The sequence below is a fragment of the Pongo abelii genome, chromosome 7, assembly GCF_028885655.2.
Source record: "Pongo abelii isolate AG06213 chromosome 7, NHGRI_mPonAbe1-v2.0_pri, whole genome shotgun sequence".
Taxonomy (NCBI): Eukaryota; Metazoa; Chordata; class Mammalia; order Primates; family Hominidae; genus Pongo; species Pongo abelii.
The window spans coordinates 77128853-77142976 of NC_071992.2; the positions used below are offsets into that span (position 1 = coordinate 77128853).

At 41.3% G+C, this 14124-nt stretch overlaps 1 pseudogene; it reads right to left on the minus strand.

Moving 5' to 3' along the window:
* Positions 1 to 1515: 1515 nt before the first annotated feature.
* Positions 1516 to 3298, minus strand: LOC100433031 (serine/threonine-protein kinase PLK1-like; annotated as a pseudogene).
* Positions 3299 to 14124: the final 10826 nt, after the last annotated feature.

The following is a 14124-nucleotide window of genomic DNA, read 5'->3' on the forward strand; positions in this document are numbered from 1 at the left end:
ATGCTAAGGCAACATTGACTAGGGCAGAGGTTATATAATTTTGGAATAAAGACAGTTTACTCTTCTGGAGATTATCTAATAAACAAAAAACAACCCTTATAAAAGCAACATGACCTTGTCTGTTATTTTAGAGCAAAAAGAATCCTGGCCTCATCTCTTACTTTAACCCTCAGTTGTACTAAAACAAGGGTGGACTCCTTAACAGTGTTGCTCATGACTTTAGAAGAACTTTTTGTTTTTTTTAAACAAGGCTTGTGTATTTGCAGCCCACTGTAGTGGGCCCATGCATGTAATCTCAACATTTTGGGAGGCTGAGATGGGAGGATCACTTGAGCTCAGGAGTTTGAGACCAGCCTGGGCAACACGGTGAAATCCCATCTCTACAAAAAACACAAACAAAAAGTAGCTAGGGGTGGTGATGTGTGCCGTCCCAGCTACTCAGGGGGCTGAGGTGGGAGAATCTCTTGAGCCCAGAAGGTTGAGGTCGAGACTGCAGTGAGCCGAGATCATGGCCCTGCACTCTAGTGTGGGCGACAGAATGAGACCCTGTCTCAAAATAAATAAATAAATAAATAAATAATTTTTTTTTTTTTTTAAAAAGGGCTCCTTTCAATGTTAGCCAAGGAATATGGAGATAGGTCCTACTGACCTAACATTGATTATCACTTTTTTCTCAGTTTTACTCCAAGATTTCCAGCTTCCTTCCTCATTACAGAATGATATTTTTTTTCACCCTGCCTCACAATACAATTACCCTTCCAAATCCCACCTTTCTGAAGAATTGTAGACGCTTAGTTTTCTACATTGCTCATTATCAGTCACCCAAAGGTGGGAGCTGCATATGATTATTCTTCTCAGTTGATTTACTTCTCTGTTTGCATGCATCTCCTCATAAAATCTAGTATAGGAGCTGGAGGACTTTTCCACCAGAAAAAAAAAAAAAAGTTAAACACGAGATGTAACCTGCATTAGGCCTGCTGTATCCAGTGAGCAGTGATGTCTGTCAAGCCATGGCCATATACCTTCACTTTCCACATCTCCCTGAGGCAAATAATAGGTTATTTAAGACTGCCAGACTATACTTTCCAGTGGCTAACATAATTACAAACAATTTAGATCTTTTAACTTCCCTCTTTGTCTCTAATATTTTATCCTTCTAAGGTGCCTAGATTATTAAAAAAAACCTAAACCCCCTTCTTTTTTTTTTTAGAAGATTCACATCTGTTTAGTGTGTATAAAGCCAAGGAAAGGACAGTCCCGAACTCAGTAGAAAAATGTTCTGTGCAATGCATATGGTGGGGTTGAGGGGAAAGGGACAAAGCTGTAGAACCCACACTCGAACATGTACAAAAAATAACTTACACAGCAACCCCTATCCTCAAGGATGATGCAGGTCTGCCCAGCCCCCGGGGCTCGGGGGCACACTGCAGACATGGCACTGCGGGAGCCAACCAATGTGGGCCCCAGGTGCAGGTAGGAGTGAGGAGGGCATCAGTCCGGATGGGTGGGCGGCTACTAGGAGGCCTTGAAGCGGTTGCTGCCAGAGCACGAGCTCAGCAGCTTGTCCACCATGGTGCGGGCGTAGCAGAGCTGGCTGGCCAGCTCCTTGCAGCCGCCTTACTCCTCCAGGAGACTCAGGCGGTTAGGTGCAGAAGTTCCGGTTCTCGTCGATGTAGGTGACGGCTGCCATCAGTGGGCACAAGATGAGCTTGGTGTGATCCTGGAAGAAGTTGATCTGCACGCTGCCGTTGCTGAGGTGCAGGATGATGGCGCTGTGGGTGTGGAATCAGGTCCGCAGGTAGGGCAGCCGGGCGAGCTCATCATCTTTGCGAGGCATGATGTTGGCACCTGCCTTCAGCAAGTGCTCACTCAAGTAATTGCTGAAATATTTAAGGAGTGTGATCTTCTTCATCAAGGAATGGAGATGGGAACTCACGGTGAGGTAGGACTCGGTGCCATCACACTTTATCTGTGATGTTACCATCATCGAAGAGCGCCTCCACGCTGTTATCACACAGCTGATACCCAGGGCCGTAGTTCTCTGAATAGTCCACTCACTTGCTGACCCAGAAGATGGAGATGCAGGCAGGATCCTCAGCCTCCTCTTGCCTGACCAGCCTTCCCTCCGAGGGCTTGGAGCATTGACGCTGTGCAGCTGCTGCAGCATATCAGTGAGGTGGCAGTCGACCACCTCACGCGTTTCTCAAACTGCTGGTTCTTCTTTTTCCCGGGGACACTCAGGTAGGGGGTTCTCCAAGCATTTACTGAGGACCGTGAGGGGCTTTCTGTTGCTGGGGTCCAGGCTTCTGGGAACGATGGAAAACCTCGGTGATTGAATGGTGAGGCAGGTGATGGGGAGACGGGCTGGGATGTAGCCAGAAGTAAAGAACTCATTGTTAAGCAACTCATTAATGGTTGGGCGGGCAGTGGGATCTGCCTGAAGCATCTTCTGGATGAGGGAGGCGGCCACAGGGTTGATGTGCTTGGGAATATTGTATTCACTCTTCTTGATCCGGAGGTAGGTCTCTTTTAGGCAAGAAGTCCCAAAAGGTGGCTTGCCCACTAACAAGGTATACATGATACACCCAATGGACCACACATCCACCTCGAAACTGTGCCCTTTCTTGCTCAGCACCTCTGGAGCTATGTAATTAGGAGTTCCGCACAGGGTCTTCTTTCTCTCCCCATCATATTAGACTTTGATTGCCAGTCCCAAATCCCCTATTTTCACCTCCAGATCCTCATTCAGGAAAAAGTTGCCCAGCTTGAGGTCTCGGTGAATAACTCGGTTTCGGTGCAGGTACTGGCAGCCAAGCACAATTTGCCGCAGACTACATAGTGTCAGGCCTCAGGCTCAGTTAGGGCTTTCCTCCTCTTGTGCAGCTCCAGGAGAGACCTCCGGCGGCAGAGCTCCAACACCACGAACACAAAGTTGTTGTCCTCGAAAAAACCATGGAATCCTACGACGTGCTGCTGGGCGAGGCTGCAGTGAATGGATATTCCCATGGACATCTCCTTCTGGAGCGGCATGAGCAGCAGCGACTTAGGCACAATCTTGCCCGCGAACACAACCTTGTTGTCCGCTTCTGAGATCTTGAAGCACTTGGCAAAGCCGCCCTTGCCCAAAAAGTGGCCCCGCACATAGCGCTGCCAGCTGCGTGGGTCCACTAGGACCTCTGGGATCTCTTTCGCTGGTGGAGCAGCCGCCAGAGCTCCGGGAGCTGTAACTCCAGGGACCCCAGCTTTCCCAGGACGGCCGGTGCCCGTGTCACTTCCCGGCAGTCACCGCTGCAGTCATGTTCCTGGAGCTGCTCAGCAGACGTGGATCCCAGCAGAGGCTCCGCACCTCTCCGCTCCTCCACGAATTCCTAAACCCACTTTCTTTAAGGCTTTTGGCTCTTTCCTCTCTGGTTATAATGGAAACAATATAAGGGACCTGGCCACGACAAGCCTGATTAATAGCAGGCAGTGGTGAGAAGTGGAAGTTCATCACATCTTCTTTACTTCCACTCACAGGCTCAGGTAAACATTTCATAGGCTTCCCATTTAGATTCTGACATCCCTAAGTTAGAAACAGCATGTCTTAGCATTTATAGACCTCTTGCCAAAATTGTCAACTAACTTGTTTTTACAAGGAAACTTTTTATCCCTGATATCATCTACATCCTAAAAACTGGCATAATTATTTCTCATGACAACACCCGGCTTGGTAAAGACATTGTTAAAGTCAGGATTTCAGGATTGGTCAGTCTAAACTTGGAGAATTGTCTTCCCTGGGCTGCTCATTTCCTGATAATTTGTGACTCCAGGAGAAACATGTCTGACCAAATTGGGTTTAATCAATGAATTCAAAAGAAGCCACCAATCAAAATCTAAAACAGAAAGATTAATTGTTGCTTACTCAGTGAGGGAAAATGGTGCTTGCAGGATGCAATGTCTTTGAATAAAGAAACTGCTGCTCTTCTACAGGGTTTGGACAAGTGAGATTGATGGCCACACAGAAGCAAGACCTGCTAGGGATGTGTTGACCATTAACTGTGGAGAGTTAGTTATTTAGGTGTAGATGTTGCACATTAGCTGACTCCCAGAAGTATGGATCTATCACAAAATGCTAGGCATCCAGAAGTGTTATTACTGATGTGAGGTTGTCATTGGTCAGTTAGAATTGTTTCACAGCAGATCTGGTAGTTGCTTGTTACTACAGCTAAAGAATAATCAGTGTTTTTTTTCTAGATAATTAAAATGTTTTGCTCTCATTGAATATTTTACATACTACTTTGTACTAGCATTATACATGCCAATGTTTCATCTAATTGACTATATTTTAGTACTTTGAGGGATGTTGTCATATGACATTTTATCCCCATTTCCTATAGCATCCTACATAATAAGTTATAATCACTAGCCCCAGTGGGGTAAGACATACTACATGGCCAAACTCTTCAGGAATTTAGCAGTAGTGCTGCCAGAAGAAAGAGGTACAGGATCCTTTTAACAGGTTCAAGGAAAATGGAAGGGAAAATAAAAAACACAGAGGTGGCTAGTTACATCACACATAAAATCTAGTATACAGTAAACATATGGAAGGCCAGGACAGAAGTCAAAAGTGGAACCTAAAAACACTCTTCTGTAGACTCTTCTTTGCTTCTATGGTTCCTCAAACCTGCCTTCATCTGGGATCTCATCTGCACGTTCAGGTCTGGTCCAATTCCCTTTGCCAATACTGACCTTCTTAATTTTTCTCTGCCCCACCAACCTCTCCCCATTTCTCTGCCCCACCAACCTCTCCCCATTTCTCTGCCCCACCAACCTCTCCCCAGGTCAGCAGCACTGCAACATTATTCACATCTAAAACCTGATCTTTTCCAGAACGCAGGCCTCTTCTTCCTCTCCATGGGTCACACTAGGATTGAACACTGTGAACCTACAATTATAGCCCTTGAGTTTCTGCAGACTTTGCCCTTTCATTAATGTTAACTTAAAATATTAGGGATCTGCCAAGGTTCCAGACGCACCTATGGTTCAGAGACTCATCTTAAGATTCTGCACTCTCTCTAGAGGCTCACCTTGAGCTCCAGAAATAAAGCTAAAACTGCGGAGACTTCATGAATATCTGAGAATATCAGAGACCAGCCCCTCAGACCAAATAATCTTTCCTCAGGTCTTCAACTCTAGGAACACTACAGGGTCCCAGGTTTTCTTTCATCATGCTACTTCTGTATTTTTTGAGTATCCTTTTTATGGCCAATGCAAGCCCTCACAAGATATAGCTAACTTTTGTGTATTGAAAATATTGACTAATTCGAAGAGGATACCTTGTTTTGGTGTTAGGATACATTACTACAAAACATAACGTATAGTGCTTTGTAACTATGTGAGCATTGCCATAGTGAATATCTATTATAAATTTAATAGGGAGTAAGTTTGTCAAAGAAATATAATCATTGGTTAATGTCCAATTGAAAACAAATGGAAGGAAGGTATAGTAGCTATTTTCAAATATTTATATTCAATATGAAATATGCAAAGATGACATTAATAATGTGGTTTTAGACTAGAGTATAAGAAGAGAGTGTAAATTTTTCTTAGGGCTTACTTACACTTTGTGACAGATGATGAGTAATGAAAAACCAAACCCAAAGTGAACTGGAGCAATAAAACATTACCAGTTACACATTACCGGCCCCTGGGATTTCCCTCAGGAATTCTAAGCATTAGGAACACAACAGAAAGCCAGGACTGCAGTACCTTTCCAGCACTCAACACAATGAATATCTATTTCTTGGATGAATAAAAGAGTGAATGATTTGAAGAGATTCCAAGACATATTTCATTTTGACAATGAAAGAAGAAAAATAAGGCAAACTGGGCATAACGCAGAAGTTAGTATTAGGGAAGTTTTAAACTTGGAATTAATAGGGAAAGGTTTCTTTCATACATGTATTTAATGAAGCTGAGAAGATCAGTAAAAAATGGAGAGTTGGAGTCACTGCAGCTCTGTAATTTTAAGAGTTTATAGACAAAACACAGTTGTATGGGAAATATGGATAAGGGTCTTTGAGCTAACAGTTGATAGCATTTAGGGAAAAGAAATACGGTTGAAACAATGGTTTGTGCATATAAGGTCATGCACAAAATTCAGAATATTTTTGTTTACTTTTACTAACATCTCCAGTTAATTACTGGGCTCTTATTAACCCAAAACTTTATAATGGAACTAAGCCCAATACAAGACTGTAATGGTTAAGATGAAAAACAGTTCTAAGGATTTTGGCTATAGAGATGGTGAACAAGAAAGTAAATGTCTGCAAGAGAAACTATAGTGATAATGTTAGAAAAAGGTGTAGTGAGATGGGCTCTCCTGTCCATTGATTGTGGAAGCAAAAATTGTTAAAATTTTTCTGCAGAAATAATTTTCAGAACAAATAAGTTATTAATGCCATTTGACCTGGTAATTCCATTTCTCGGCATAAATTCTAAAGATAAATTTAGACAAGAATTCAAGTAAAAATAATATGAAAGAATGACAAAATATTTATCTTGATACAAAAGTTCAAAAATAGAAGTAAATTAAATATATTGTGTTAGATCAATAGAATGAATTACTATACTCTTACTGACTTACATTTTTGAAGTAATTTTGGTAAAGACAATGACAATAATGTGAAGCTAAGAAAAAATATGTGTACTATATTTTTTATATGTGCACTAATATGCAAACACATTCATACAAACATAAATATCTACATAATGAAACCAAATATATATATATTATCATGTTAACACTGCTTGTTTCTGTGGAGATAAATGTTATCTTTTTTTCTCTTATTGTTTTCTAAGTTCTCTAAAATAAGTTTAATTCTGTGTTACAATTTCAGGAAAGGAAGCGTCAGGATTGAATGATAGCCTGAGGGAAAAAGGAACAGACAATGATATGTCCTAGGGTTGGGCTTTCCTAAGGACTGACTAAATTTCTCTTTCTGGAGATGAAACATAGTTTCTACTCTCTGATATGACTGTAGGTATTTACTAAGATTAAAAAGGATAATATATTAGCGTATCCCACAAGTCACTAAACAAATGTTTTAACATCCCTAGAGATAGCACAATTAATGCAGATTGGAAGATGATTAAACAATATCATCATCCAAAGTAACAGAAAAAAAAGAATACACAGAAGTATTAGTTGATGAAAGTACTTTGTAAATATGATTTGAATGTGGAACACAAGGGGAAAGAAGCTATGCAGCCTCTGATCCCAGCCAAGCATGGTACCAGGTATTTTGCATGAATCAGAGAACGTTCATTTTGCTGGTAACAGGCAAAGGTTTTCATAACTGAACCAGAATTGAGACTCTGAAAGTCAGTATGTACAGAGAGGCAACAGTGGTCTCTAGCAATTGTCTTTAGACTTGGCATAGTTAAAGGACACTTAACCTGATGACCAATTACATCCCCTAATTTTCATGACAGACAAAAAAATGAGCCTTACCTTCCATTGGGGTTCCGAAAGATACAAACAAAAATGTGGAGAGAGGGGAGGGTACTGGAAGTCGATAATCACATGCGTTCAGTGACAATCTCGATGTAAGGGTCCAACAATTGTATTGTTCTTCACACATGCAAAGGACATTCAAGGGCCCCAAAAGTGGCATTAATTATTTAATGTGTTAGTTCAAGAGATAACTGCATTACCCACACTGTTGATGGAAAACAATAACAGTATGTGGAAAAATCATGGAACTAGAAGACTATAAGTCACAAAATCATTCAGTCGAGGTGTACATTGAATGTGAAGGTGTTTTAAGGCATGTTAACACATTTATTATACCTATTACTTAACATATTCACAAACAGAATATATGATAAAAATATATATCTTTTGAGGGAGGTGGTTCAAGATGGCTGACTAGATGCAGCTTGTATGCACCTCCTCCACAGAGAGGAACCAAAATAGCACATATATATTCACACTTCAAATAGATCATGTAAGCCAGAACACTGCGGTCCAACAGAGAAGCAATGGGAAGTAAATAAGAAGAGGGAAGGTAGGCAGCCTGCTTGGCTGGGATTGGCTGAGAACTGAGAAAAGTGCCCAGATGCTAGGAAATGGCAGGTAAAAATCCCCCAGAGCTCCACATTCCCATCGCAAACTTTCACAATCCTAGCTATTGGAAAACCCCTCAATCCATGCAGGCCTCAACACTAACACAGAGAGTTGCCCAGAGACTGCACAGAGGAACTACTCCAGAGAGGTAATTCATGCTGAGTCCCACAGACTTCCAAACCCTGACCAGCTGCAGCCTTTTGCCATTCTGAAAGTTAAGCCCCCCAAAACTAAATCCTATCCTGGGGCTGATGCTACTGTTGCTGCCCCAGACCAAGGACGGGGAGGGAAGGCTGGGCACCTTCTTACACTGCAAGGACAAATGCCCCGACAGCTGCAGCCTTCAATGGTAACAAACCACAATCCCCACAGCTAACCACCTACACAGCTCTCCTGGAGAATGGCTCCACCCTCCCCAATCTCAGGCCTGCAGCTGGTGTTATTCCAAGAGCCCAAACTATAAAAGTCTGTGTCCTTCCCTAGAGCCAGGGCTGTTGCTGCTTTTGCCACTGCTTGACCAAGGAGGAAGAGGGGAGGCTGGGCATTTTCACATGCCGTGAGGACACATCGCACTATCACTGCTGTGGGCTGCTATGGGACCAAAGGGCAAGGAAACCACGCATCACACAGCTACCTCCCTACATTGTCCTCACTGAGAATAACCTCACTCCACCTGGTGGAAAACCCACAGTGTTGCTGCCATTGCCTACTGCTGAGCATTTTGCCAGTCTCCTGGGGACCACTCTGCCTCTGCCTATCTCTGCCTGCACCTGAATACACTACCAGGGTGCAAGAGGACAAGTCTGCTGGCCTGTCCCATTGCCCTAGTACTTGTGCACCCAGGGGCCTAGAAATTGCCCAGCTCAGTCCTCCACCAATTGCATCTAAATACTCCCCCCAGGGTCTGGGGTCAGACCAACAAAACCTGCTGATAACACACAGCTGGCACTCATCCACATGCACCGCCAACAAGAAAAGGTGAATGGCCCACTAAACTTGTTGCAGCTACCACAAACACCAACAGAGCCTCTTGGGTGCCAGTAGGTTGCTCCACCACCACTACTGCCATTGTTCATATCAAATCCACTGCTAAGGGACCCAAGAACCCTCCAACATGCCTGGGCCACCACGGACATTACTGACATCTGAGTAAGTCACCTGGAGCCCCAAGAATCAGGTTGCTTGAACTCACTAACATTGGTGCCAGCATATGCCACACTGGAGCCCAAGGACAAGCATACTCAACCCAATGCTATTACCAGTAAGGCCTGAAGACTGGCTCTATTGGCATTATAATCCCCAACAAAACTTTACCACAGCTTCTACTAATAACTGCACCCTAAGCTACTAGAAAAATCACAGATATCACTGACGCTCTTTACAGCTAAATAAATAATATAGACAGAACACTACTGCATGCATCCAAAATCAAAGCAAAATGCCCTACCCAACCAAATATATATTTATTCCAAAATATATAGAGAGATATATATTCTGAAAAAGTCCTCTCCTATGAAAGAAAATTTTAAAATTTAGAAGAAACAACTGTTATGCAAGATGCATGGATATCAATGAAAAGACACAGGAAACATGAAAAAGCAAGGAACTATGACACATCCAAAGGAAGAATTATTCTTCAGCAATAGCTCCTAATCAAAATGGACTTTATAAAATCCCAGATAAAGATTTTAAAGAAGCTCAGAAAGATACAAGAGAATTGGGTAAAAAATATAGAGAAATGAGAAACAATTAAGAATATGAATTAGAAATTTACCAAAGACACAGACATGTAAAAGACAACCAAACAGAAATTCTGGAACTGAATAATTCATCAAATTAATTACAAAATACACCTGAAATCTCCAACAATAGACTAGATCAAACATAAGGAAGAATCTCAGAATTTGAAGACAGAACTTGTCAAATAACATAGTCAGACAAAAGTTTAAGAAAATGTCTGTAAAATAATAAGCAAAACCTTTGTAAAATTTGGCACAACATTGTAATTTTCAATGTCTCTAAGAGCAAAAGGAGAACAAAAGCATTGGAAAACCTGCTTAACAAAATAATTAACAAACTCAAATAGGCATGTAACACAATGAATATTGCTGAATGAATGGATATAATTAAGAACTTTTAGCAAGTGTCAGAAAGCCTCTGAGAGAAGTCTGAATCACAAGATAAGGGCCATCAATCTTTAGAATCAGAACTCCCACAAAGCTACCTAACCTATTCCCCAAATTCATCCAGGACCATGACCACCTGAAAGTTCTTATGAAAATGAATACACCAATAAATTGTATGTCTCAATACTCATTACTCACATGGTTAGCCAGAAACCTAAGTCCTCAGCTATTTGGTTATGTGAATCATAAACATGTAAATGTTCCTTGATACTCTGGGGTCATTGTATCCCATCACCAAAGATCTATCTTTATTCCTAATATCAAAAATTCTATGTTTTATTCAGTCATTACTTCCGTTGATGTAAATATACACATTCCACTCAGGCTTCTCAATTCTTTCTAATTCCGTTTCTTAGGGGGACATGCCAATTATCTCTTGCTGCAAAACTAATTATCTCAAAATATAGTGACTTGAAATGAAAGGCATTTTATTACATCGCATGATTGTGTTGATTAGAACTTGGGCAGGTCTGGCTGGGTGGTTTTCTCTCTTTGACATTGACTGACATTGTTCACATAACTTCACTCTCATGCCTTGTACTTGCAGAGTGACATCTGAAAGACTGGCTGCAGCTGGGCTCCTTAGTTCAAATTCTCCTTTCCTTCCCCATGTATTCTTAGGTCTTCTCCATGTGGTGTCTTCACCTGGGAAATCAGATTTTTAAATGGTAGCTCAGAGCTTTAAGAGATAAAGGCAGAGGCTTCTAATCTTCTTAAAATCTAGCCCTGCAACTGCCATAATGTCGCTCTCGCTCCATCCCACCATGCCATGTGCTCAGAGGACTCTCAGTCCAATGGGAAGGAAAATAAATCCAACCACCCAATGGGAGAAATGTCAGAGAATTTGTTGACATCATTACTCTGCTACCAACTTTCCTACAGCCACAAATTATTTATATTTATCCCACATGGAAAATGTGTTCATTTCCTCCATGATACCCAAAGTCTCATTCGACTTTCATATCATCACGAAGTTCAGAATCTTGTTATCTAAATCAGGACCATGTTATGAATCTCCTCAAGAGGGGTTCCAGTCAACTAAAGAGACAAATCATCTACACTCCCCTACACCAAACATAAAATGTGAAACTGAGGTAGGGCAACCTTCGAAATGTGGGAAAATAAGAGCCACAAAACAGACTTCTTCATAGCAGCTCTGAATCCTGCCAGTTACATGTTGACAGTTCTTTGATCAGGGCCCTGCCCTGGTTCCTGAAAAATATTCTCAGTTGTATTTGTATTCACTCTGTGGATATGAGTCATCCTTCCTTTCCTATTAAGAAATGCATCAGTTTTGCAGTTGAGTAGCCTTCTCAGCCTACTTCCTGCCTATGGAAGGTTAAGAGAATAAATACTATTTGTTTTTCATTTTGTACTGTGCATGTCTATTTTAGGTCAAGCTGATAGTCTTTCAGCTAGAGTATAAATCTAAAAATTTGTAGTTATCTAATATATCAAATAATACTTCATTCCATTAGACAAAAGCCACACTCATATTACTTCACAAGACAGAAACTTACCTGACTTAAGCATTTTGTATTTTGGAAAAAGAAATTCTTAATATTCTTTAAAATACTATTGCTTAACCAAAAGAATCTGTAAGGCATACCCTTATATATTTCTGTGGTATTTAACAAGGGGGCCTTACAGCCTCATTCTGACTTCAATCTTTCCCAGAGTTCTAGACTTACTGCCTTGGGCTTAACTTTTGCTCTAAGGACATTTCTGACTTTCAGAATATTTTGCTGGCTAGAAAGACTTTCCTGTGCATTCTATATGTCCTCCAAATTATGTTAAAAAATGAGGCAGCCCCTACCTTTCTTCTTATATTGTATTATAAACTACGCTATTTTACCATAGGTAGAATAGTCAATATTTCAGCATTCTGCCTTGAAATCTCCTTAGCTAGATCATTGAGTTCATTAGTTAGGTACAATTTTCTATTTCCTATATTACTTCTAGCCATAAGGATTGCCAAACTTTATAATACTACATGACTAGGGTCCCCTTTTCTTCAGTTGTTGTAACAATGTTCTCTTCATTGTCTTTCAAGTATTCACGAATGATGTCCCCAAACTCTTCTAGCTTTCCCTAACAGTCTCCTTGAGGCCATTCTAGCATCTGCCACCAGTTTCAGATTTTTGTATTGAAATACTTCATTTCTGGTCACAAGTACTCTTTTTGTTATCTATTGCTTCGTAACAAAGTACCCAAACTTAGGGGCTTGAAATAGCAAACATTTACCTAACTCACACAATTTTGTGGGTCAGGAATTTGGCAGGGCTCAGATGGGTGATTTTTCTGAGCTATATGTCATCAACTGGGTCACTTAGTGGTGTATATCTAATGGGGAGACTTATCTGGAGGGGCCAAGTTAGCTTCATTTACTTTGCAGGGGATGTTGTAAACATTAGACTTAATTGGGCCCCTTTTCCTCTTCATGTAGCCTCAGAGCCCTTCCCTCCCTGACCCTCCTGCATCCCCTCTCACCCACCATAATTTTACTTGAAGGTTAGTCTGTTGGATCAGGATTTTACTTGAAGGGTAGTCTGTTGGAAAGGTAGCCTGTTGAATTTTCCTGAAAGGTAACTGTTGCATCAGGAGTTAAAGGGAAAAGGCCAAAACTAATCTTTTTTTTTTTTTTTTTTCAAAGAATTGGCTCTAATTGGGAGATATTTACTTTACTTCTACTACATGCTATGGTCAGTCACAGATCAGGCCAGATACAAAGGGAGAGAAAATAGGCCCCACACTTGATGGAAGGAGTGTTATCTTATTCTTCCTTCAATGTTTATTTGCATAATCTGAGGTCTCAGTATAAATCAGAGATACAAATTATTGGGAGGCTTGCACCCAAGGTACTAGTAGCTCTGATTTTGGAAGTTTGCATATCCAACATAAAAGCCTTTTTAAAAATTACAGTTAGGCATTGTATAAGGATATACTGGTCGAAAACAGACCTCATAGATGACAGTTGTCCCATACAATTATAATGTAGCTAAAAAACTCTTAATACCTAGTGATGTTGTAGCTGTTGTAACATCATAGCACAGGGCATTACTCACATGTTTGTGCTGATGCTGGTGTAAACAAACCTATTGCACTGCCAGTCTTACAAAGGCATAGCACACACAATTATGCATAGTACGTAACACTTGATTATGATCATAAACAACTATGTTACTGGTTTATGTATTTATTCTACTGTACTTTTTATCATTGTTTTAGAGTATACTCCTTCTACTTATAAAAAAAAATAGTCAACTGTAAAGCAGAATCAGAGAAGTCCTCCACAAGGTATCCAGAAGCAAATATTATTATCATAAGAGATGACAGCTCCATGCACATTATTGCTGCTGAACACCTTCCACTAAGATATGGAGGTGGGAGACAGTGTTACTGATGATACTGACCCTGCGTAGGCCTAGGCTAATGTGTGTATTTGTGTCTTTGTTCTTAACAGAGTTTAAAAAGTAAAAAAATAAAAATAGGCCAAGTGCAGTGGCTCGTGCCTGTAATCCCAGCACTTTGGGAGGCCGAGGCGGGCAGATCATCTGAGGTCAGGAGTTCGAGACCAGCCTGACCAACATGGTGTAATCCTGTCTCTACTAAAAATACAAAAATTTGCCGGACATACTGGTGTGCTCCTGTAATCCCAGCTACTCGGGAGGCTGCGACAGGAGAATCGCTTGAACCCAGGAGGCGGAGGTTGCAGTAAGCCGAGATTGTGCCACTGCACTCCAGCCTGGGTGACAGAGCAAGACTCCGTCTCAAAAATAAATAAATAAGGCTGGGCGCGGTGGCTTATGCCTGTAATCCCAGCACTTTGGG